Source organism: Macrotis lagotis, chromosome 1 (assembly GCF_037893015.1).
Source record: "Macrotis lagotis isolate mMagLag1 chromosome 1, bilby.v1.9.chrom.fasta, whole genome shotgun sequence".
Taxonomy (NCBI): Eukaryota; Metazoa; Chordata; class Mammalia; order Peramelemorphia; family Peramelidae; genus Macrotis; species Macrotis lagotis.
This window is the reverse complement of record NC_133658.1, coordinates 214,886,497-214,911,061: the sequence shown is the minus strand read 5'-3', so window position 1 is coordinate 214,911,061 and position 24,565 is coordinate 214,886,497.

The following is a 24,565-nucleotide window of genomic DNA, read 5'->3' as shown; positions in this document are numbered from 1 at the left end:
ATGTCACATGCTAATCCACCTTGGTACCTCACTGATACTGGGGAAACAGAAACCAATTCAAGTCCAAAAATTCCCGCAACAACCAAACTATCATTAATAGTCCTATTTTCTATTGATCAGGTCATGGGTCAGAATATTTCTGGTAAAGACAAATGAGAAGGATGCTTTGTAGTGCATATCCCTCACTATAATAAACATAACTGTACAAGTCACTCCACCAGTCTCTTGGTTGGTTGATGTGGTCCTCTTTCATAACAAAGTAAGATCTTTTTTCCACATGACTAAAATATAGCTTTGATTTCTTTTTTTGGAAAACATGTTCATAGTATTTGATCTTTTGTCAATTGGTTAATGACTTGTATTCTTTTAAAAAATGCTTTTAAGGTAGTGGGGTTAAGTGACTTGCCCAAAGTCACACAGCTAGGTAATTATTAAGTGTCTGAGGTTGTATTTGAACTCAGGTCCTCCTGACTCCAGGGCTGATGCTCTATTCACTGAGCCACCTAGCTGCCCCAGTGACTTGTGTTGTTATAAATTTGATTCATTTCTCCATATATTTGAGAAATAAGGCTTTTTACAAGTTTCGTTATAACCCCCCCCAATTTCTGCTTTCCTTCTAATTTTGACTGCATTAATTTTAATTGTGGAAAACCTATTTTAATTTGACATAACCAAAATTAGTCATTTTACATTTTGAAATGTTCTCTATTTCTTGTTTGGTTAAATTCTTCCTTTCTCCATAGAATTGATAGGTAAACTATTCCACGCCACCCTATTTTGCTAATGGCATTTCTCTTTAAATCTAAACCAAGTACCTAATTTGATGTTATCTTGGTAAATGGTATGAAATAATTGTTCTATACCTAGTTTCTGCCAAACTTTTTTTCCACTTTTCCAAGTAGTTTTCCCCACTTTAATTAGTGAGTTTTTGTCCCAATAGTTTATATATTTGGGTTTAGATTACATTAACCTAGTATGATCATTGACTGCTGTGTAATTGAAATGATCTTTAAAGTGATCCTTAGAGTGATTTTAAGAGGTGGATACAGTCAATTTTAGGAGTGGTCATTTGTATGAAGCTAATGTGATAGTTTTTAATGCCTATATCAATAGTTCCTACAGTGTGGGGAAAGGAAAGGAGGGTCACTGAAGATTTCTGAGTAGAAGACTGAAACAAAGCAACAGAAATACATTTAAAGGACTGATCAAACAGTAATTAAAAAGGGAAGATCACAGAAAATGGATAGGCTGAAAGATTAAGTATTGGTTAAGAGGCATATGTGTGGCATTACATAGCACATTCAAGTAAGAGGTCTCTGAGTTTAGAATCAGGACATCTGGGTCTCAGTGACAGAATCATAGAATATTAGAGTGTAAAGATCCTAGAAGTTATCTAGTCTCACCTATATCTGAACATGTGTTCACTTGCATCACTGGTTCCAGTGACTGACTAACCTCTCAGAGAGTTCACTTCATTTCATATAGCTCTAATTGCTGAAGAATGTTTCTTTGCATTGTGCCAGGATCTACCTTTCTGAAACTTCTACTCATTGCAAATGTATATACACTCTGGGAGCAATCAGAAAAGATTTCATGTCTCTTCTTTATCAAAATTCTATTGGAATATTAACACTTACTCTCTCCAATAATCTTTTCTTCCTAGGCTCACATCTCAAAATTAAAATGGCAGTTTTCAGATCTCTCACCATGCAGTTACCATTCTACTTTTTGCTAATTTTGACCCTGATATTGGATATTAACTACAAACAGGATATTAAGCAGAATATAATGTGGTTTCATTACCTCCCTGATATTAGATTTAAATACCCTGCTACCTATGACTCTTCTTTGGACAAGATAGATTTAAAAACAGATGATTCCTGTTATCCTTAAACAAATAAATGTAGAGTCCTATATACTGAGATAAACAAATTCAAATTGCCATTATTATAATATAGACTGGCAAATTTGTAATTTTTTTAAGGAAAGCTATGTGTTTTTAATGCAGCTTTTTTTCTAGGTCTCAAAATCATAGACAGAGCTCTAAATACTGTTAATTGCAACCCCTGAGTCTATTTAGGTAGTGTTCTACAAATGGTAGAGCTGGAAGCAATCTAGATGTACTCCCACTCTCAAGTTGTGAAGAAAGAAATTTGTAAACCTTAAATCACTATAGAAATTAATTAAGGGGAACAATGCATAGAAGGTTAGGCCTGGATTTAGGAATACTTGGATTCAGATTCACCTTCTGACACATAGTAGTTATATGAAATTGAACAAGTCATTTAATCTCCATTTGTCTCAATTTCTTTACTTAGAACATGGGAATAGTAATGAACCTGTCTTTCAGAGCTGTTGATAGGATACACTGAGATTTTATTAATAAAGTACTTTGGAAACATTCTGGTGTTATAGATATAAATGCTAATTATTATTATGGAAATAGGAGTGGTTGTTATTAGGGCACATCTAAGCCAATGACCTCTTTTCCAGTGATGTTGCCCCATCTTGACCCACCATAACATATTTATTAGGAAAAAAATTAGATAGAGATCTAAATTATTCCCTGGAGATAGGTCATCCAACTTTCTCCAAGACTACATGACCCTTACATCTAGGTTCTTCTATTTTCTGATCATGAATCACAGAAGGGTAACCAAAAGAGCCTTTTGAATATGTTTAATCTATATATGAAGAAAAATGGTTATAATATTGAACTTTAGAGCAGAGCTGCAAATGAGAAGAGAAATAGCTCTGCATGTAAGATGAAATATATGATTTCAGGGCCCAGCTATTTAATTTTATTCATTCCTGTATCTAGTTTTTGCATCTCACAGTTTGGGCGCAACAGGAGGTGACACTGTTGACTGTTACTCCTTTCACTTACGTTTTTTCCCCTTGCTGAACATAAACATATCATTACACAGTTACACTGCACTATATTTAGAGCTGATTTTTAACTATCTATTAAATGCAAGACTGGAGCCGGCCTGCATTACCTGAAATGAAAGGGGACTTGCTGGGAAGAGATGGTCTGTTCACTAAATCAAAGATAGGGAGAACTAATTTCTAAACCACAGTGTTTCCCAAGAAACCTGCTTCCTCCTTTTCTCTGATAAATGCTAACAAATCACTTTGGTTGGGGGAGGTCTAGCTTGTTTTTTTAGTTATATATTGAAGACCTTTTATTAGCTAAAGATCCTTCCCCACCTTAACTTAAGCACAGTGTTGAGACAAGTGTTTGGCACTTGGAGCTGAGGAGAACTTACCTCCTCCCTCAGTTTTTCTGATTTGCTTTGTGATTTTGAGTAATTGATTTTGTTTTTTTTTTTTGTACTATAAATTTCCTTCCCAGTTCTAATATGCAATTACATAGCACAGTTACAGAATCATGAAATTTTTAGACCTAGAAGTGTCTTTAATTTTTAGATACAGAAGTGATTTTAGATGACTTCACTGGGTCTCCTCATTTTAGATATTATGATTATTGTTCATACTATTTTTATTTTAATATTTATAAAGAAGGACTTTGAAGATCAGAGAAAAGAAATGGCATGTCTGAAGTAATCCAGATGGTTTGCTTTGCTACGATAACCTGTGTCTTTTGATTTTTAGTTTTGTGATGATTTCACTTGGGAAACATAATACTAGAGGAGAAAGGAGTAGAAGAATTTGGATAGCTTCAGGACAGGAGAATTAAGCTGACTAGAGGGAGTGCTGATTAAATAGGAAATTTCTGAAAGGTAGAATGATGGCAGGGAATGAAGAGGAAGAAGGAAGAGAGATGATCCCATTAAATCAGTGGCCAAGACTGACTACACCTCTAGTCTTCAAATGATCATTTGATCAAATCTAATTGCAATGCAATTAACTCTAATGGGGCTTTGTGGTCAAACTTAGTTTCTTACATAACCTGTTAGACATAATAGTAATCGACTATTAATTCATTTATCAAGAAGCTAGTGGTTTGTATAGCTTATTTTCTAATTATTTATTTCTCCTCTGAGAGTAATAGACTGGATGTCATTGTTTTTAGGAGTCGAATATAGCAATCCCGGTCTTTTCTGTGCCATTCATGTAGACTGGTCTTATATTGTATTACAAATCCAGTTGTCTGTGCAAGTAGAAATTCCTTCTACCACAAACTTCTCCATTAGTATTGATTATCAGTCAATTTCTTATTGATTTCCCAATTCACATGAGTTTTTTCCCTCACTGATTATAGATGTTTGGAAACAATTTAAATGCTAATTTTTAATAACACTAGATAAAATCATAGAGTATTTAAACACCTTAGAGTATACTTGGTCCTATAAATTATTTTATGAATGAGGAAATTTATGTATACAAAAGGGAAATGACTTGTCTAAGATCACTCAGGTATTTAGAGATAAAACTGGAACCCAGTTTTGCTGATTGCTCACCAGTGCTCCTTTTTAAAAGCTATGTTATTTGACATCTGAAAGCAAAGATAAAATAAATGAGAAAAATGTACCTGTCTGAGAATGGCATTTTATTTTTTAGAAAGGATATGGATAATTAGTTAAGAATTATCAATCTTGATAATCAGAGATTAAGACAATCAATAAACAAGTATTTTTAAAGCTCCTACCAAGTGCCATCTAGTTCCCTAAGGTACTAGGAAGATAAAAGTGAAATACTCCCATTCTCATGGAGCTTATATTCTATAAAGAAAGACAACATATACACAAACATGCATATATTTAGACATAAAAATCTACACATACATTGTTCTCTGACCATATATATGCATATGTTACATGTATCCATGTATAGATACTTCCATACACAGATATGTGAGGAGGGAACAAGTAGCTCCTCCCCACTGGGAGAATTAGAAAAGACTATAAGTTAAATTGGATTCTAATTAATAAGCATAATTTGATTTAAGGTTTGACATAAACTAATGATTATAAGAGGCAAGATGAAGGAACAGTCAATGTAAAGGTCAGTGTGGCAGAGGGCAATATTAGAGTTCTCTTTTTACAGGAAAGTCTGAAGTTAAGCATACAGTTTCAGAGAAAAAGAATAACATAGTGTTTTAATTTATAAAAATCTTGATTCTACTTTTAGTTTTTGGATATTCCAGACTGTCAGAAGAAGTTAAGTCAATATGATGAAATGCACAGAACACTAAATTTAGGAACAAAAATATTTTTGAATTCAGGTTCTATCATTTACTATGTCACTGGCTTTGAGTCATTGGCTTCTTTCTTTTTAGCTATTATATTAAGGATTAGATAATCTCTAATATCTGTTTCCATCTCTAAATCCCATGACCCTGGGTTATTATTTGGACTGAAATGTTTAGCATTTTCCATTTTTTTCTATAGATTTACTTCAGAAGAATTAGTGATTTTCACCAATTACGTGAAATTATGGGTGAGAATTATGATACATTACAATCCAGCCATTAGTCTGCCATATTAAAACAAAATGACAGTCACTATTTTTTTTACAAAAATATATTTTGAAAATTATCATGTTATTAATATTAAATAGTTAACTTATTTAGGACATTCAATTTTTATGAGATGTAAAGCAATAGAAAATATGACTGCATATGTCAAGAAGTAACAGTAGTAGTAGTGGTAGTAGTTGAAATTATAGTAGTAGTAATAATAGTAGTGGTGGTTGGTGGTGGCAGAGGGGAGTGGTGTTGGTGGTAATAAAAATTCTAATAATAGTAGCAGCAGCAGAAACAATAGCAGGATTTATATAGTATTTTGTGTATATATTAAATATTTAGTATATATATAGCATATGTATATATAGTATATGTATATATGAAATATATAGTAAGAAATGCTTTAAATATAATCTTATTTTATCCTTATAATAATTCTTGGATGTTTATATTATTATTATTATTATCATCATCTCAATTTTAGAAATGATGAAATTAAAGTAAACAAGAAATAACTGACTTGTCCAGGGTTACATAGCAGTTAGTAATTGTCTGAGACTGGATTTAAACCCCGATCTTCCTAATTGTAGTCCCTGAATTCTATCCACTATAAAAAATAGCTGGCTGTCATTTTTGTAGAGAGATAATATGTGAAATTTTTAATTCTAGAATTAACTATATTCTTGAAGGAAAACAAGCTTAGTTGTAAAAATAAAAAAAATGGGAAGTAATGGGAGATAAAACAAGCTTAGGATAAGACTTATAAATCTGAGGACTTTAGCCATCATCTTTTAGGCAATTGATCTATAAACTATTGTTATTGCACACCTTTGTTAATTAGAAGAAAAATTTTGAATATGTACTGGAAATACGTGTACTTATGTATATATACATTGTATACATTTATTATTATATTAATAATTGGGTAATTTATAAAACATGCATAAAATATTTTTAAAATTTTGAGATAGAGGTAAAATAATAGTTGATTCTACATTCAGGAGACACTAGTATTTATTAATTAGGGGAATGACAGTGTCAGAATTATCCTTTAGGAAAACAAAAATACTTTGGCAGTTAAGCAGAAGATTGATCAGAGAGGAGAGAAATTAGACAAAGAGGCTAATAATTAAAATAATAGAATGTTTAATATAGCATTTTTAGATTTACAAAAGATTAATATATGTTATTCCATTTGTGAGGTCATTAGTAATTTTCTTTTCAAATAAGTACAGGTAAGAAAAGTAAGAATGGGAGAAAGTTGAGTGACTTATCAAGTCTCAAATAGTTAGTAAGAAACTCAGATTGAACAAAGTTAAGTGAACTTGGCCTTAGATGTCATAATTAGTAGGTATCTGAGGTGACATAAGAGAGATCTAACTTCAATTTCTCAACGTGCCAACAAGTTGCCTTTTGCTATAGTGATAGCTTAAGTGAGAATTAAAGTGGCCTGAACTATGGAGGTAATTATATGACTAGAAATTAGGAGTACCAGATGTTGTTGGGATAAAAATAATCATATTTGAGTAGAGATATAGGATGAAGGAAAATGAAGATTCAAGGATGAATCTGAGGTTGTGAAATTGGTTGAACAGAAGGATGCTAATATCATCACTCATAACAGGGAAGAAGATGAAATGAAGTGTGTGATGACAATGACAATCCTTTCATATAGACTCGCCATTTGTGACTTATTTTGTCCCACATAAAATCAAAAGTCAAGAAACTCAGACAAACATCACTGACCCAGAGTGCATAGTCCAATGGGTACCTGTTGAATCTATAAGGTTATGCTGATAGAGAGATATATAGTGAAATACTCAATTCTGTCTGGAGATTTATGAGACATGGTTAGGTTATAACTTCTCAGAAGGGTTGATATCTATTTCAGCAAGTACCAAAGTTAAATACTTGTGATAGAATATTAAAGGGATAAAGATGAGTAATAATAGCTAATGCCTTAAATTGAAAAGTTCTATGTGTTTGTAAATTTTATGTGACTTTGTTAATATGAATTTCATAATAAATTATTTTCAGAGATGATGGGATATGACCCATCTTCCCAATCTTTGGTCAAGTACCCCTTGTTTTCAGGCTAAGACACCTCCACAGCTGACCACAGTAAACTGTTCTGGGGATGACTGCCATGGGCAATTTGGAATCATTTATTAAAGAAATAAAATTGAACAAAAAATAGGGCAGCAAGGATGTGATCCTTTTCTAAGTTTGCAAAGTGTTATTTCTGGGCAATTAATCTGAACATTCTCAAAAAAGTTTCTTTTGAATCTCATCAGAATGAGGCAGTTAAGTATGGGTTTTTGAAATCTAACCTAATAGAGCAAAATTCTAGCAGATCCTACAAGTTCAGAAAAGTAAATGTTGCTAACAAACTGCACAACTTTCATTGAGAAATAGACTAAATTTAGTTATAGGTGTTTATCCCCAGAATACTGATCATCAGGTACTGAAAAGTCATACACACTTTTACACACACACACACATACACACACACACACACACACACACATACACACACATGTTTATGTATATACAAAAATGCATATCGGTGCATATATAATCATATTTTAAATATATATTCATGTATGCAAACATATGCACATACATACATACCAAAGAGTTAATAATGTTTGTTTGTTAAAATATGGAAGAGTTAGGTGCCCACAATATATGAAAGTCTTGAAATTTTTGTATTTATAGGATGATTGAAATAGGACTGGCTGAAGGGAGCAAAACTAGATAGAAAGCTATTGAAACAGTAACAGGATGAAATTATAATGATCTCAAATATATTACTAATGAGATTAATGGACAAGGAAAGAAACGTAAACATGAGAAATGTCAAGAAACTCTGGGACTTAATGCTTGGTTATTTTATGCACAGCAAATGAAATGGAAGAGGCACTAGGATAAAGTCATTATTAGTAACTTATTTTGCCCTGCATTTTGTCCTCAGACAACCAATGCAATAGCAATGCAAGGAAGAAAGAGCTACTCAATTCTACAGAAAAAATGTTTGGAGTGGAAATTAAAACCAGTTCAAAGTAGATGATGGAGAACCAAAACCCAAATAAGGAAACAGTGAGAGTACCTAGCTGAAATTGATGAATTCAAATTACCAGGGGTCTATCAGTTGTAAACACACTTCAATTTTTGACAAAAAAATTAATCTAGATTATATTAAAAATGATTAGTGAATGCCTGAAAGGGCATAACAAACAAAAAGAGATAGTATGACCTTATCAAGAGCATGACAGATTCATTTCCTGTTTCAAGTTATTATATTGGTCAATCAACAAAATATTGAGAATTATGTTTTCTTGGATTTTTGCAAAGTATTTGTCCATATTCTGGTGAATAAAGTGAAGACACATGAGCTAGATCATAAAGCAGTTGAGTCAAGCTGACTATAGTTTGAACCACTTGACCCAAAGATTTGTTATAATTAATTTTGATGCTAACTTAAAGTAATTTCCCTCTTGAATTACCAAAAGGTATGGTCTTGGACATTTGATGTTTGTTATTTTTGTCAATTAAAGGAATAAATCATGTTTAATAGATTTGTGGATGCAATATATTCTAATAAATTCTAGAGTATAGGTTAAGTTTGGATGAAAGACTATATCCCAAAGCAAATGATGAAACCAATGGGCCAAATATAAGAAGATGACATTCTTTAAAATTAAATATAAAGCCATACAATAGGAATCAAACAATTTCAAAAATGTATGATTGATTAGTGAATTACTAGCAGGCTATAAATCAATTAAATTTGACAGTTGCCAAAGGTGATCTTAGCCTGCATTTTATAGTAAAGTAATCAGAGTAAATGTATAGTTGGTAATTAGCTTAGTCAGACTTGGAGTATTCTGCTCTGTTTAGACAACTATATTTTAGGAAGGAGGTTGATAAGCTGAGGACAATAAAAGATGAGTAACTAGATTATTGAAAAGAACATCATACCATATCAACATTATGTGAAGGAATTAGAGATGGTTTGCATAGGAAAAGAAGTTTTAAGAAGGGCATATGGTCTCCAACTTTTTGAAATGGTGTAAGATAGAAAAGGGATTGAATCTGTTTTGTTCTCAGAAGTGCTTGAAAGGTGAGAAAAAATGAAATTGTCCACAATTTTGCCACAGGACAAAACTAGGAACAAGAGGGAAATTTGGGGGTGGGCAGCACAAGTGTAGGTTTCTTAAGAAAGATAACTAAAGATGGAAAGGCTACCCTCACTAGAGGTCTTCAAGTAAAGACCAGTAGATTATGAGATCCTTAATGTGCATAATGTGAATTTCTTTTTTTTTCCAGAGTGATTAAAATGGTTTTTATCAAGATATCTTAACAAAATGGCACACCTCTCTCATGGTGGGAGAGAGGGGCAGGGAAATCCCAATAGACAAGCTCTTTTATGCACTTTGAAAGACTTTGTTCCTGCCCCATTCATGCCAGTCATAGGTTTGGGTCACAAATCTAATTGATACATTGGTTCCTGTTTGTTTCCCCACCCTACTCATTATACTAATGAGCAAGAACACATAGATCTCTTTGAGCATGTGCAAAGGAGAAAGTCAAGACTAGGTTACTCCTAAAGGCTAGTTTTTTCTAATCTAGTTCATCATTTTTGGAATGAGATTAGGAGAACTCTCACAGTTTTGTGATTGACTGGGGCCATTTCCTCTTTGTAAGGTATTTCAAAGTGGCCCCTTTCCACACCCTGTGAAGACCAACAACACCCTTCATTCCTCACAACTCCCCCTCCCTTTTCTTTTAAATAACTATTTGGTCTTCACACTTGACCAACAATGTCTTCCTCAAATGAATTCATAATCCTCATCTTCCATAGCACTACTGACTTTTTTCTATAAATACTTTTACCTCTTCATTATTAGAGCCAGTCCTAATTTGCTGATAGAATTTTGTACTTTTTGAGTTATTAATTGGATCATACATGGGAGACACAAACTAATAGGATTATACCACTTAGGGCCAATAGTAAGATACCCAGTAACTGTTTCCTCCATGAAGCAGTAAATCTATTCATCCAAAGAGGTACTAAAGGGCTTGTCCAGGTTTGGATTGGCACATGTACCAACTTTCTGATAGTCCTGGTTATCTCCTTTATCACCTTCCCATTGTCATCTATCTTTTGACAACAATTTGATAAATTCAGTTTACCACAGACTCTTCCTTCTTCAGCCAAAAGGTAGTCTAATATCAATCTATGTTGAATAATCATGTCTTTTGTTAGCAAGGCTTGATCGGTCAGTAAGTCCAAGACCTTAGCTGTATGATTGGTAATTTTTCCATTACACTTGGAGTCTTATTAGTCTATTCAGGATATAAACTAGGGTTCCATAGCCCCAACTCCCAATACTATGCCCAGGTAGAAGGCCTTAAGTCTAGATAACAACTCCCTGACCGACTCTTTAGACAACTGGGTGTAGGCAGTAGTCCTAAATATCCAATAATGCCCCTCTAGTGCTAGTTGGACTTCCAGGAAAACACTGTTCCTTTTTACTTCCAAGGGGCCCTCTTAAATAGACCACATAATCATCATGATAATATGTACATTTACAAAGTTTCTGTAGCTCCTTTCCACTGGCAAGTTTTTATACCAATGTCTTTAGAAAGGTCTTCCTGGCTTCAAAATTGATCAAACTAAATTCCTGATTTTGTGCCATTGGATCAACACCAAGAATAGCTAATATACCTAGTGAGTTCCTTAAATTATTTTTCTTGCAAATAGCCATTACAGCACTTTCCTTGCAAATCCATACTAACTCAATCAGTTTCCCTTAAAAAATGTCCCCAGTTTGTGCATCTTCACAAGGGATCCAGGTACCATCATTAAACTCTCATGAACCTGAGGCCACCTATCTCTTAAGATGTACAGTCCTGGATAGATGTACCCTGCTTCTGGACATATCCAGACATTTCCTAGTCCCCAGGCAAATATCCTGGCCAGTCGCTTATAAACACTAGTCACCCTGAACTGACTCAGTCACATGCCACCGGTGTCTCTCTCCTCTGGATCAAAATTCTGTGCCACAGCGCACCTTTGACCAGGGACTGAGAATCTGGGCCAGACCCAGGGGCATTGTCACCCAAGGCCAATTCTCAGACTGCTGTGAACTATTGCAAATCCAACAGTTAGCCACACCAAAAGACTGGGCATTGACTTCTGCCAGCTAAATTCTCCTCCCATTTTTACTAACACCCTGTTGTCTAAACCAGAGATATGACTCACTCCCTAGATAGGATATACAGATTCATGTAGATATATTAATTCCATCCAATAATCTCCCTCTTTCTATTTCAATGGAGAACATTTTCACCCTGCCTGCCCTCCTCCTTTTCATAAGGAGAAAGGCATAAGTAGGGATGTCACACTTACAGAGTCAAGGGGAAGTTATAGATAAACAGTGTTCACGTAGGCGAGAGATGGTGGAGATGAACTGGTCTAGTGTCTCTCCTCTCTTCTCTTCTCTTCTTTTCTCCCTTGGAGGCATCAAATATCCTTCAGCATCTTCTGAATCTGTTCCAAAAAGTCATCTCCAGCTCTGGTGACTAGTTGAGACCTTGTCTTCTGGTAGAGAAACTACTTAACACGTTTTCATCACAAAACAATGAGATTCTGGAGCTTATTACAATTTACATTTTGCCTTACTGCCAATTGATGCACATACTTCACTTTTAACACAAACTTCCATTAGTATATTTCCAATTCACATATATAGCTAGAATGTTCTTTACATAAATTTGTTTACCTACTAGCCATTCTCAACATAGAAATGGTTATTTTTGTTTTGGCAAGGCAATTGGGGGTTAAGTGACTTGTCCAAGGTCACACAGATAATCACCAAGTATCAAAAGCCCCATTTGAACTCAGGTCTCCTGACTCCAGGGTTTAGTGCTCTATGCTCTGTACCACCTAGCTGCCCCCTAACATACAAATTACTTTTCAGAATACTTTAAAACCATTAAAACATCTTAGGTAGCTTTAAATTTCAAACATGTGTTATTAATTTCATTATAACAGGACAGCAATAAGAGTAACGCGCAAATTACCAGATTGTACAAAGCAATCCTTCTATTATTACATTATTCATGAACCCACAGACATATCCCAAAATTAATGTGAATTTCTTAAAGTCAGAGAATTACTTTTTTCCCCCTTCTATCTTTCTTATCCTTAGCTCCTCTTAGGATAAGTTCTAGATGTTTATTGAACATAGAGAAGATCCTTAACTGTACATTTACCTAAAATGAAGATGAGATGTCTACTTGATAGCAATGTTGTAGAATAAATTCTTAATTTGATACAGTTGGACCTAATGAATCTGATAGCCTTTCCAAATTTGAGATTCCTTTAGGCGACTGACCTTGGAGTCAGGAGGCTAGGAGTTCAAATCCAGTCTCAAATATTTACTGGCTATATGGCCATGGGCAATTCACTTAACCTTGTCTGTCTCATATCCAGAGCCATCTCCAGTCATCCTGATTCAAATTTGGCAGTTAGACCTGGAGGAGAAAGTGAGGCTGGTGACTTAGCATAGCAACTCCTCACTCAAATCCAATTCATGTGTTTGTCATGGCACCTCCCTGATGCCATGGTCTTTATCAAGAATGAAGGACAAAACATTATCTGAAAGCTTACCAAGCATCATTAACCATGGAAGTGTATACAGAGGTAGGAACAGTGTTGTGATTTCAGTGGGTTTGAGCTGCAGTGCCTCAAAATACTAAGTTATGTAGAAAAGCAATAAATTGCTTTTTTTGGAGAAAAGCAATAAAGGTGACAGAATGAATGCAACCATCAGAATATTAAGCAGTTACAGAAAGAATAGATTGTATTTCAAGGATTAATTTTAATGTACAGGAAGGTATTATTCAAACATAGACAATCCAATTATTCTGTACCAATTACCCAGATAAATATGCTCCCTCTTTATATGATACTTTATTTTCTGCAGAGTCCTGTAGTACAACATCTCTGGGAAATGAGGCAAAGTAAACTAATCCCTTATGACTCTATTTTACAACAAGCTATGCAGAAGTTGAGTGAGTGTCTCCATCATTTCTTTCTGGATGAAATTGGATGACAACTTATAGAGTACTTCATAAAAGGGCTTATTTTTTAAAGAATATTTTGCACTGGATAACTTGAACTCATTCCTAACTATGAAATAATGAAATACTGTGACATTACAATATTGTCCATTGTCTGATATAATAAATAAAAATTAAGCATTTCCTATATTTCAGGTCCTAATGCTAATTTCTGTGGATACCAAGAAAGGCAAAAAAACAGTTCCTGACTTCAAGAGTGATTAGAGTGCCTACAACCTGCAAATAGTAGCTAAGATGTTGTATCAGAGGGGAAGGCACTAGCAGATGGGTTTGGGAATATGAGGGAAAGCCTCCTGTACTAGCTAGGTATTGAAATAATCCTTGAAGAAAACCCAGGAAATAAGGAGTTGGAGGTGAACAAGGAGACCATTTAGGAATGTGAAATAGCCTGAGCCAAGTTATGGAAAGTAAGAGATAGACTGCTATGTGCAAGGAAGAAGTAGGTCAGAGTAACTCATTCATAGAGTACATGGAGGTGACAGAGAAAGTGAAATTCAACCAGAGTGTTCATAGATCAAAGTCACTAAAGCTCTTTGCTGACAGATATTTGGATTTTAACCTCTGGACAGCTAGGTGGTGGTGCTGGACTTGGAGTCAGGACGACCTAAATTCAAATCTTGCCTCAGAAATTTTCTAAGTAACCATAGGTGACTTGAGCTCAATTTCCTAATATGTCCAATGAAGATAATTAGTAGCATCTTCTTACCAAGTTGTTGTGAGGATCAAAGCAGATAACTGTAAAGCCCTTTGCAAAATGTAAAGTGTTATATAAATGCTTGCTCCTGAACTAGATCTTTCTAATTCTGATGTCAGTGCTCAATGACACCAATATTTTCTTTTGCAATAACTGATCTTTATTTAAAATTTTAAAGGATAAAAAACTTTTCAGGAATTATTTCATTTGACTCTTGCTTGGGGGAGGGGTACAAAGGAATTTTTTTCCCTTGTATATTCCATAACAATGAAAATGGTGCTTTTTCTCAAATATGTCTAAACTCACTCATTTATCAAAATTCTATATCAATAGATTTAACTATTTCCTGGACACTGTGTTGCATGAAAATACCCTAATTGGAAGGCAACCTTAGTCATTCTATAGATTATTTTATGAAGATCTCACCATCCTACTAAAGTGTCAATCAATAAACTCCTTTTCAAAAAGTTTTTATGTTTCACCATTATGGAAAGTTCCTCTGCATGCCTCAGAATGATCAAAACTTAATGCATAAAAAAGGTGTCTCTAAAGCGCTGTCCAAATCTACCTCAAGGTTGGCAAGTGATGAGAAGCCCTCATTCTGTGTAATTATACTTAAAATCAGATGGGACCTCTGATCTCAGTGACAAAATTTGAAAAGGGATCCTGGTCTCTTTTAATCAAGTCCTATGCTTGATCCCTGGTATACTGATTTTCATCCTTCATCTATGACATATCCCTCCATGATCTGAAAAAAGTAGGACATAGTAAGCACATTTTTCCTCTTTTCCTATTATTGTGCATTAGCAATATACTTTTTTTTAGGTTTTTGCAAGGCAAATGGGGTTAAGTGGCTTGCCCAAGGCCACACAGCTAGGTAATTATTAAGTGTCTGAGATCGGATTTGAACCCAGGTACTCCTGACTTCAGGGCCGGTGCTTTATCCACTGCACCACCTAGCTGCCCCAGCAATATACTTTTTAATAGAATTTTTTAAAGTTTTTTCAAGGCAAATGGGGTTAAGTGGCTTGGCCCAGGCCACACAGATAGGTAATTATTAAGTGTCTGAGACCAGATTTGAATCCAGGTACTCCTGACTCCAGGGCAGGTGCTTTATCCACTATGCCACCTAGCCATCTGAAGACAAGATATTTTTAAGGCCACTGAAAAGGCGAATGATTTTGCACACTCTCTCTGGGATGTTAAAGCTGTTCAGGATTTTATTATTAAGTGACTGAGGTAAAATTTTAACTCAGGTACTCCTGACTGCAGGGCCAGTGCCCTATCCACTGTGCCACCTAGCCACCCCTTTAATAGGATTTTTGATGAGCTTTTCTTTTCTTTTCACTGATCTGTCTATTCTAAAACAAGTTATGTCAGACAACAGGCAGGATTTAAGCATAACAGCCTTCATAAGAGAACCCATAGTTGGAGGAGTAAAAGCTTTTGGCAATTCTTAATTGATCACCTAGCAATTGAGCCATATTTAGGTTTTACAAATTTGCTAAGGAAAAGAGGAGAGAGACAGAGACAGAGAGAGACAGAGAGAGAGAGACAGAGAATGAGAGAGGGAGAATAATAGAGAATAAAAGATAGTAAGAGACAGAAAGAGAGGGATGGGGAGAGAGAGAGAGAGAGAGAGAGAGAGAGAGAGAGAGAGAGAGAGAGAGAGAGAGAGAGAGAGAGAGAGAGATCCAAAGGGCATAAAATGCTGTCATCTGGTCATGCTGTGTAAACTGCTATAACTTCCTCACTGGTGATTCCTTGTGTGATAATGGAACTCTGAAATAATATTAGAGGGTATGTGAAAGATCTATGGCCAATTTAGTCACTGAAGCAAACCTTAGAATCTCTGGGTTAAGGCTGCAGAGGGAGATGACTTGCCATAAGATGAGCTGACTGGAACTCTGAAATCTATGCTTCAGTGACTCTCAGAAGAGCCAAGAGCTATGTGTACATCCATGGGGGAAAATGGAATCCACAAGGCAGATGCCAGTGGCTGCAGATTTTCAGTTTGGCATCTAATGACTGATTTGATTGCAGCTTTGTCAATTTTTCAAAAGCAATTCTAGGAACTGCATTTTGGTAGTCTCTGCAAACCTAGGAATTCACAGAAAGGTCAGGGACTATATGGGACATTGAACTTAGTTCTGAGAGAAGGAATTATGAGATAATAGTTTTAAGATTTCAAGGGACTTTAGAGATAATCTTATTCAACTCCATCATTTTAAAAAGAAATATTTTATAAAATATATTTTTTTAATTTTAATTTTATTTTATAAAGAAATCATTTTATAAAAATGATGTTGAGAGAGCTTAAGTTACTATCTTCAGTCTTAAGAATCCAGGTCCCCAGAATAAATGATGGATGGACAAGTTATTTAATTTCTTTGAAAATCAATTTTCTCAACTGTAAAATAAGAATTTACAGTATTCTATGGTCATTGACTTTTGAAGTTATAAAGATGTTAAATTGTCTCATTATTTTATAGATGAGGGAATTGGGAATTAGATATTTGAAGTTTCTAAAAGGTGGTAGAGTAGTAGATGGAGTGGTGAATCTGAGTTCAAATATGGCCTCAAACATTAGCTATATTATCCTGGACAAGTCACTTGTCCTGGCCCTCTCAATTTCCCCTTATCTGTAAAATGAGAAAAATTAAAACCACACCCCCAATATTATTGTAAGAATAAAAAGAAACAGTATTTGTAAAGTAGTATCTAAATAAGAGATATTGTTTATCCAAAGTCATACTAGTGATAAGTGTTGACTGAATATCTAAGTAGGTTCTTTCACTCCAGATCTAGTACTTTTCCTATAGTACTATCCTGCCTCTTATCACATGCCTGGCAATATAAAAGAAATGCTTTTAAAAATATATTGAGGCACTAAAGAAATAGGAATTATTACTCTATGAGAGAAAGAGGGCAGAGTGAATAGAGGCTCCCAATTGATCTTAGAAAGTTACTGGTTCTCATACTATCTCTGACACGTGCTGAGTTCATGACCCTTTCTTAGTAGCCCCAGGAAATTCTCAATATTATGTATTGGAGATTAGTTAACCCTCTTCAGTGGTAAAAAGATTTTTTTTCCAAAAAGAATCTCCTATTATGATTAAACCATAGGTTCACTGTTATCTACTCACACAAAAACACACACACACATATGCATACACATGCACACACACACACACACACACACACAAACAGAGAATGGGAAATAGCTTCTTATTCTAAAGAAAATGAAAAATAGAATATTGAATTTCCAAGTGAGTTTTTTATCCAGTTTTATCTTTTATTTTTATATTTTATTTTTCAAATGTTACAAAAGGTTTTTCAACATTTGTTTATATGAATATATATTTTTAAATTACAAAATTTCCTTCCTCCCTCTCTTCACATCCCCCTCCCCTCAGAAGCAAACAATAAGGTTAACATTGTACATACATATTTTTGATAAACTTGTTTATAGATAAGTCATTTTCAGAATGAGGAATTAGGATTAAGGGAAAGAAATACATAAGAGACACATTTTGTAAAGTGTTCATCAGATTCTTAAAAGATGTTGTTGTTTAGTTTTGTTTTTCTTTCTATGGGGATAGCACTGTCCATAGCCAGTCTAATATACTTGTCCTGCTCTCTGAACTGCTGAGAGGAGCTGTTCCTTCAAGGTTGATTATCTCACAATATTGTTATTAATGTGTACATTGTTCTCTTGGTTCTGTTCCTTCACTCAATATCAGATCCTATAACTCATTCCATGCTTCTCTAGATGATTTATGGTTTTTTATAGAACAATACATTTCCACAATATTCATATACATAACTTGCTTAGCCATTATCCATTTGATGAGCATCCATTCAATTTCTAATTCTTTGCTATAACAGAAAGTTGCTGTGATTATTATGGAGCATGTGGGAATTTTCCCAGTTTTTATGATTTCTTCTGCATATAAGGCTAAAATAATAATTGTTGGGTCAAAGGGTATGAACAGTTTTATTGCTCTTTGAGTAGTCTATATTGCTCTCTAGAATAGTTGGATCTGTTCACCACCAGCAATGCATCAATTTTCTAATCTTCCCACAATCTCCCCAGTATTGTTCATTTTCCTTTTTTTCATCTTAGTCAATGTGATAGGTGTGCGAAGATACCTCATAGATGTTTTAATTTTCTTTTCTCTAATTGATAATGATAATGATTTGGAGCATTTACATATGATTATATATAGTTTTAATCTTCATTTGAAAAATGTCTATTCATATCACTTGACTATCAATTGGGGAAGGACTTGAAACCTTATAAATTTGATACAATTCTCTATATTTTTAGCAATGAGATTTTTATCTGAACTCCTAGTTGTGAAGATTATTTTCCAGCTTTCTTCTTTCCTTCTAATTTTGGTAGCATTGATTTTATTAGTGCAAAACTTTTTAACTTAATATAGTAAAAATAATTCATTTTGCAGTTTTTCTTGTATTTCTTGTTTGGTCATCAATTTATCCCCCTTTCCATAGATCTGATAGATAAGTATTGCTTGGCTTACTACTGTATTGTTACACTTTATGTCTAAATCCTATACCCATTTTGACCTTATTTTGGTTTAGGGTGTGAGATGTGGATCTATACCTAGTTTTAGTCATACTAGTTTCCATTTTCCCAACAATTTTTGTCAAAGAGGGAGTTCTTATCCAGAAGTTGATATCTCAGGTTTGTCAAACAAAGGTTGCTATAGTCATATACTGGCGGTTGTTTTGAACCCATCCTAATCCATTGATCCATTACTCTATTTCTAAAGCAGGCAGTTTTGATGACTGTCACTTTATAGTATAGTCTCAGATCTTGTAGAGCTAGGCTACCATTTTTATATTTTTTTCATAGTTTCCTTGCTATTCTTGACCTTTTGTTGGTCAAGATGAATTTTGTTACCATGTTTTCTAGCTTGGTAAAATATTTATTTGGTATTTTGATTGGTACTATATAAGTAACTTAATTTGGGTAGAATTTTTATTTTTATACAGTTTCTATTGTTACAGCTAGCATTTCTAATACTATATTGAATTATAATGGTGATAATGGGCATCTTTGTTCATCTCTGATCTAATTGGAAATGCTCCAAGTTTATTCCCATTATATATAATGTTTTTTGATAGTTACTATTTATTTTAAGGAAAACTCCATTTATTCCTAAATGTTCTAGTGTTTTTAATAGGAATGATGTTGTATTTTATCAAAGGCTTTTCCAGCATCTATTGAGATAAACAGCTTTTCCAGCATCTATTGAAATTTCTGTTGGTTTTGCTACTGATATGCTTGATTGTGATGAGTGTTTTCCTAATATTGAGCTATCTCTGCCTACCTGGTATAAATCCAACCTGATCGTGGTGTATTATTCTAGTAATAACTTGCTGTAGTCTCATTGCTAAAATTTTATTTGGGATTTTTGCATAGGGAGATTGGTCTATAATTTTCTTTGTCTATTTTGGTTCTTCCTGGTTTAAGTATCAGCACCATGTAAGTGTCATAAAAGGAATTTGGCAGAACTTCTTTTCATTCTATATTATTAAATGATTTAACTAGAGTAGGTACTATTTTAGTAGGATTCAGAAAATTCATCTGCACTTGGAGACTTTTTCTTAAGCAGTTTATTGATGGTTTTTTCAATTTCTTTTTATTTGGAAATGGGGTTATTTAAGTAATTTGCTTCTTCATGTTATTTTGGGCAGTTTGCTTTTTTGTGAATATTCATACATTTCACTAATGTTATCCAATTTATTGGTATATAGTTAGGCAAAGAATTTCTTATTTATCTTTTTTTAAATAAAAGAAAGATTTTTATTTATTTTGAATTTTACATTTTCCCCTAATCTTGCCCCCCACCCTGTTCCCCACTCCCACAGAAGGCAGTCTATTAGTCTTCACATTGCTTCCATGGTATACATTGATCTAAGTTGAATGTGATGAGAGAGAATTCATATCCTTAAGGAAGAAAAATAAAGTATAAGAGATAACAAAATTGCATAATAAGGTAACTTTTTTAAATCAAAGGTAATAATCTTTGGTCTTTGTTCAAACTCCACAATTCTTTATCTGGATACAGTTGGTGTTCTTCATTGCTGATAGCCCCAAATTGTACCTGATTGTTGCACTGATGGAATGAGCAAGTCCATTAAGGTTTAATCATCACCCCCATGTTGCTGCTAGGGCGCATAATGTTCTGGTTTTGCTCATCCCTCTCAGTATCAGTTCATGCAAATCCTTCCAGGTTTCCCTGAATTCCTATCCCTCCTAGTTTCTAATAGAAAATAGTGTTCCATGACATATATATATACCACAATTTATTCAGCCATTCCCCAATTGAAGGACATTCAATTAATTTCCAATGCTTTGCCACCACAAACAGGGCTGCTAGGAATATTGTTGTACAAGTTATTGTTTATACCCTTTATCATAATCTCTTTAGGGTAGAGACCCAGTAGTGGTATTGCTGGATCAAAGGGTAGGCACATTTTTGTTGCCCTTTGGGCATAATTCCAAATTGCTCTCTAGAACAGCGGGATGAGCTCACAGTTCCAACAGCAATGCATTAGTGTCCCAGATTTCCCACATCCCTTCTAACATTGATCATTTTCCTTTCTGGCAAAATTTATCAGTCTGAGAGGTGTGAGGTGGTACTTCAGAGATGCTAATAAGTAGTGATTTAGAGCAATTTTGCATATGATGATAGATCACTTTGATTTCCTCATCTGTAAATAGCCTTTACATATTCTTTGACCATTTCTCAATTGGAGAATGGCTTCTTTTTTTTTTTGAAAATATAACCCAGTTCTCAGTATATTTTAGAAATGAGTCCTTTTTCAGAATTACTAGTTGCAAAAATTGTTTCCCAATTTACTATGTGTCTTTTGATCTTGGTTACAATGGTTTTGTCTGTGCCAAAAGCTTGTGCAAAAGTTTTTTTAGTTTTGGGGCAGCTAGGTTGTGCAGTGGATAAAGCACAGACCCTGGAGTCAGGAGTACCTGGATTCAAATTCTGTCTCAAACACTTAATAATTACCTAGCTGTGTGGCCTTGGGCAAGCCACTTAACCCCATTTGCCTTGCAAAAACCTAAAAAAATGTTTTTTAGTTTAATATAATTAAAATTGTCTAGTTTGTTTTTAATGATATTCTCCATCTCTTCCTTGATCATGAACTGCTGCCCTTTCTATAGATCTGACAGGTAAAGTATTCCTTGATCTCCTAATTTGCTTATAATATTGTTTTTTATGTCTAAATCCTGTATCCATTTGATCTTATATTGGTATAGTGTGTGAGGTGTTGGTCTAATTCAAGTCTCTATCATTCTAACTTCTGATTTTCCCAACAGTTTTTATGGAAAAGTTTTTATTCCAATATCCCCAAATCCCAATTTTTATCCCAATTTTATCCCAATAAACCCAAATCTTTGGGTTTATCAAACAGCAGATTACTATAATCATTTACTGCTTTTGCACCTTGTCTATTCCACTGATCTACCTCTTTAATTCTTAGCCAATATCATAAAGTTTTTATGAATGATGCTTTATGATAATATTGAGATCTGGTAGGGCTAAGGCACCTTCTTTTGTACTTTCTTTCATTGGATCCCTGGTAATTCTCAACTTTTTATTACTCCATATAAATTTACTAATAATTTTTCTAACTTGTAAAGTCATGTTTTAGAATTTTGATTGGTAGGGCACTAAACAAGTAACTTAATTTTGGTAGAACTGAGATTTTTACTATATTAACCTGACCTATCCAAGAGCAGTTGATATTTGCCCAGTTATTTAAATCTGATTTTATTTGTGTGGAAAGTGTTATGTAATTGTTTTCAAAAAGTTTCTGAGTCTGCCTTGGCAGGTAGATTCCCATTTATATTGTCTGGGGTTGCTTTGAATGAGAATTCTCTTTCTAGCTCTTTCTGATGCATTTTGCTAATCAAATATAGAAATGTTGAGGATTTGTGAGAGTTTATTTTATATCCTGCAAATTTGCTGAAGTTCCTAATTATTTCTAGTAGTTTTTTAGATGATTTTTTTTGGATTCTCTAAGTATATCATCATGTCATCTGTAAAGAGTGAGAGTTTTGTCTCTTCCTTCCCAGTTCTAATTCCTTTGCTTTCTTCTTCTTCTTCTCTTATTACTAAAGCTAATATTTCTAACACAATATTGAATAGTAGTGGTGATAATGGGCATCATTGTTTCACCCCCTGATCTTTTTGGGAATGCCTCTAGCTTATCCTTGTTGAAGATAGTGCTTGTTGATGGTTGCAGATAGATACTGATTATTATTCTAAGGAAAAAATCATTTATTCCTACATTCTCTAGTGTTTTTAGTAGGAATTGGTGCTGTATTTTGTCAAAACTTTTTCAGCATCTATTGATATACTCATGATTTCTGATAGGTTTGTTATAGATACAATTATAGTGACAGTTTTCCTAATATTGAACCAACCCTGCATTCCCTGGGATAAATCTTACTTGACCATAATGTATTATCCTAGTGATAACTTGTAATCATTTTGCTAAGATTTTATTTAAGATTGTTGCATCTATATTCATCAGGGAGATAGGTTTATAATTTTATTTCTCTGTTTTAACTCTTCCTGGTTTAGGTATCAGCACCATATTGGTGTCATAGAAAGAGTTAGGAAGAGTTCCAGCTTCACTTATTGTTCCAAATAGTTTATATAGTATTGGAACCAGTTGTTTCCTGAATGTTTGATAGAATTCATTTGTGAATCCATTTTGATCCTGGAGATTTTTTCTTAGGGTGTTTGATAATGGCTTGTTGAATTTATTTTTCTGAGATAGGGCTATTTAGGTTTTTAATTTCCTCTTCATTAAACATGGGGAACTTATATTTTTGTAAGCATTCATCCATTTCACTTAGATTATCAAATTTATTAGCATAGAGTGGGGCAAAATAATTCTAAATTATTACTTTAATTTCCTCCTCATCAGTGGTGAGTTCACTTTTTTCATTTATAATACTAGCAATTTGGTTTTCTTTTTTTTAACCAAATTGATTAAATGTTTATCAATTTTGTTGAATTTTTTATAGAACCAACTCTTGATTTTATTTATTAATTCAATATGCTTTTGGTTTCAATTTCATTAATTTCTCCTTTATTTTTTATAATTTCCAATTTTAGTATTTAATTGAGTCTTTTTTAATTTGTTCTTTCTCTAATTTATTTGTATATTTAGTTCATTAATTTCTTCTTTCTCTAATTAATTTATGTAAGCATTTAAAGATATAATATATCCCCTGATAGCTGCCTTGATTGAATCCCACATTTTTGGTATGTTGTATTATTATTATTATTATTATTATTGTCATTATCTAAGATAAAATAATTAATTCTTTCCATAATTTTTTGTTTGACCCATTCATTCTTTAAAATGAGGTTATTTAGTTTCCCATTAGTTTTGGGTCTATATCTCCCTGGTCCAATATTGCATATAATTTTTATTGCATTATCATCTGAGAAAGATTTATTCACTATTTCTGCCTTTCTGAAATTGATCATTAGGTTTTTATCCCCTAGTACATGGTCAGTTTTTGTCTAAGTTCTATGTACTGCAAAAAAAAGTATATTCCTTTCTATCCCCATTCAATTTTCTCCAAAAGTCTATCATATCTAGATTTTCTAACAATCTATTTGCCTCCTTAACTTCCTTCTTGTTTATTTCATGATTAGATTTATCTAAATCTGAGAGTGGGAGGTTGAGGTCTCCCACTAGTAGAATTTTGCTGTCTATATCTTCCTGTAACTCCTTCAACTTCAACTGGATGCTATACTATTGGGAACATACATATTCATTATTGAAATTACTTTATTGTCTATGGTATCTTTTAGGTGGATATAGTTTCCTTTCTTATCTCTTTTAACACTATTTTTTAGTTCCTTTGTCTGAGATAAGGAGTGCCACCCCTGCTTTTTTCACCTCAGATGAAGCAAAATATGTTTTGCCCAACCTTTTACCTTTACTCTATATGTATCTCTCTGCTTCAAATGAGTTTCTTGTAAGCAGCATATTGTAAGATTCTGATTTTTAATCCACTCTGCTATTTGCTTATATTTTAAGGGATAGTTTATCCCATTCACATTGAAATCTATAATTACTAACTCCTTATTGCCCTCCATGCTTTCTTCCCTCTTTATTTCCCCCTTTTTTACTTTATCCATATTCCCTAGCATTTTGTTTCTGAAAATCACTACCTTCAGTGTATTTTCTCACCTATAGCCAATATCTCTTTTATCTAA